At 43.6% G+C, this 3,208-nt stretch overlaps 1 long non-coding RNA gene across 1 annotated transcript; it reads left to right on the top strand.

Annotated features, from left to right (window-relative positions):
* The first annotated feature begins 852 nt into the window (after positions 1-852).
* On the top strand, positions 853-1,877 carry LOC111485544. The gene is made up of 2 exons (XR_002718680.1): positions 853-903; positions 1,499-1,877. It is a non-coding gene; the product is annotated as an uncharacterized LOC111485544 (long non-coding RNA).
* Positions 1,878-3,208: the final 1,331 nt, after the last annotated feature.

The raw sequence follows: 3,208 nt of genomic DNA, 5'->3' as shown, positions 1-3,208 counted from the left end.
CATGAGAGGAGTGCTGAGGTTTGGGAAGAAGGACAAGCTGAGCCCGAGATTCGTGGGACCCTTTGAAGTCTTAGAAAGGATAGGGCCCGTGGCCTATAGACTAGCATTGCCACCCACACTCACCGCAATGCACAACGTATTCCATGTATCGATGCTGAGAAAGTACACCCTAGATCTCACTCACATCATTGATCACGAGACACTTCCCATCCGAAAGGACCTATCATATGAGGAGAAACCCATGGGGATAATGGCACGCGATGTGAGGAGACTACGAATAAGGGAGATTTCCTTAGTCAAGATTTTATGGGAAAACCATCAAGACAATGAGGCCACTTGGGAATGTGAGGATGACATGAGAAGATCTTACCCTGAACTCTTCCACGGAGGATCAAATTTCGAGGACAAAAGTTGCTAAGGTGGGGAGGATTGTAGCGCCGAGTTTATAAAAAAAAAAAAAAGGGTTACAATAGGGGCAAACTAGTCATTTTTCCCTATTATTACTTGAGGGGTCTGATTTGATTGGGTCATAATCTAAAAAGAGAAAGAAGAGGGGAGAGAAAGAGGAAAAAGAAGGGGGAAAAAAGATTAGGGTTTTTGAGGTAGGAGGAGGAGATCAGATCAGAACCGATGCTGGAGATCCGAGTCTCCAATATAAACCATCAACAGCCCGAGGCAAGGTGCTCTTACAAATCGCACCTTCCTATTTCGTCAAAACGTCCAAGAACTTCAGGTTAGTCCACGAATGTCTAGATCGAGAAGTCATCAAGATTTTCATGTGTTAGCGACATTTTGTGTTGATCCTTGGATTCTTAACCTCAACAACGTTATCTGGTTAAGTTTCAGAGTGAAGGCGGCCAAGATTGGCATTCAAATCGAAGTTTCAAGAAAACGTGATTTTCGGTAAGAACTCGTGTTTTCTCCAAATTCGAACACAAATGTTAAGATCTGTGATTATCAAAAAAATATAAGAAAATTGTTTCGAATGATTAGAATAGGAGATCTACAAGGTTCGTGAAGAAAATTCTTGAATCAGGTTACGAATTGAAAGATAAAAATATTGGAAGAAAATAGATCGAAACGTGAAAGAGACTAACATTGGAAAAATTGAAAACACGCAGGAGAGAGGGAAGAGATGCTGCCACGCATCGGCCAGCATACGGAGGAGCGTGGCGGAATCAATGATCAACACGTGGCGATCACCGACTGGTGAGGCACGTCCTCACACGGCAGCGAACACGCGTCAGGCACGCAAATCAGGGCCAGCCCGACCCGGCACCACATGTGTACCGCTCCATCCGTAAACCACCCCGACCTGGCGCCTCTGACCTGCGACTACTCGGGAAGCCGTGCGTGGGCACGCGCGCATAGGATCTGCGCGTAGAAACCCTCCAAGGCGCGTGTAGGCGCGTGAGTCACTTTTTTTCTTTCTGTTCGGTCTCTGTTTGCTTGTTTCTCGACCCGATTTTGACACTAACCCTATTATTATGTGAATTAGGACCTGTCAAGGAAATTTCAGAATTTTTGGAATCCTTTCCGTCAAGAAAACTCGAACTCGGGAAGGCACGCGTCAACCAAGTAAGTAGCCATTTGGATTCCCACGAGCAGTACATGTAGGAACCACTAGGAACGAGCATGCATACTACCACCCATAAACTTAACTAGCCAGACCTAGCATATTAGTATAGAAACTGCGAAAATGAAATGATTAAGGAAAGCAAGATATGAAATGTTTATTAAATCTGTTTTGATTGAGATTCTGATAAAGTATGCATGCATGAGGAGGATGAGAAACTTGTGAAATCTACTCTCCGGGTGAAGATGGACGTTATCTTCCCGTTGAGCATGTTTGCTAATATTGCATGAACTGTTGCGCGTGAACTCTTATGCATGATGATTGCTTGTGTTATCTTTCTTGTTGAATAGGAAGGAATTATGAGCGTGGATTAGGGTGCTTGTGACTAAGTAGGCTAGACGAGATCCTAGAATGGGAGGCCTCTAGAACACCGTGCATATAGACCCGCAAAAATGATTATCGGCAAATTCAGAGCTCAGAATTCCAAACCCAATAGGTTTGTGAGACCAAGCACGAGAATCCTAGAGATGCATGAATCCAAGTCTAAGCCACCAAGTTCCACCCTAGAAAGAATAGTAGGTCACCACGGTAATTGTAGGTAACACATTAGAGTTGAGCAGTGTGGATACTATCATCAGAACCTCCACTTCTCTCTCTTCTCCGATACTTTACCGTCGTGACAGAGCTCTCGTATGGAGATCGTTGAGCTTGGCAGATCCAGATAGGAAAGTGTGACAGGTGCCCAGACCTAGTGGTGATAGCTAAGGGGTCTTCTGAATAGGACTCCTGGGCCTAAGAAACCCGTCCCTGAGTAGGGGACATGGAGCCACGTAGGACAACTAAGTAGCTGACCGGCACACAGGGGGGTCGCACCCCAAATTTAGTAAATGTGTGGTTCCGTGTGAGGGTCGTCAGCTAACCTCCATGGATGATGTTTAGAGAGAGTCACGTTTTCAGATCCATCCGTACGATCACCTTAGATTTACTTATGAGGTTGCGCCTCACCTCAGAACACTGATCATTTCAGTGAATAAGATGGACAAGCCTCCTAAGATACAGAAAAGAGAGTTGTAGCTTAGATCACTCTCCTTAGAAACCCGAGACAGACTGTTGATACCTACCAAGATAAGGATGCGAAAAGAGCCTACAAGTAGGCTGCTTACTGAGTATTTTTATACTCATTCCTTTCTACTCTTTTTTTTTTTAGGTGAGTGATGCCATGGTTCGAGGCGGGAATGCATGCTAAATCTTAATGCCACAGAGGAGTGTACTGGGGCTTCCAGGAGTCTGTGCATATTTTTGTTTAGATCTGTCATGCATTGTTTTGTAAACCATTTACATACTTTTCATAGAACTCATTTACTACTTGAACACCTTGTTTTAGATTTCAAACTTTCTACATAATTGCTAAAGTTTTTTGTAATTTCGTCTTGCCTATTTGCTTTTATACGATTTCATTGCATAGTCTGTTGGTCCAGTCTTTGATTTCGAGATTCAAATTTTGGGCTATAATAGGAACACAACTAGTAGATGTTATCCTATGTGAGGTGGGGGCATTAGTAGACGAAGGAATTGAGTCTTAATAGATGTTAAGAAGAACATGGAGGAATAGAGTCTTAATAGGTGTTAACT

The sequence above is a fragment of the Cucurbita maxima genome, unplaced genomic scaffold (genome assembly GCF_002738345.1).
Source record: "Cucurbita maxima cultivar Rimu unplaced genomic scaffold, Cmax_1.0 Cma_Scf00010, whole genome shotgun sequence".
NCBI lineage: Eukaryota > Viridiplantae > Streptophyta > Magnoliopsida > Cucurbitales > Cucurbitaceae > Cucurbita > Cucurbita maxima.
The sequence above is the reverse complement of the archived record's forward strand: the minus strand, read 5'-3'. Positions and strand labels throughout refer to the sequence as shown.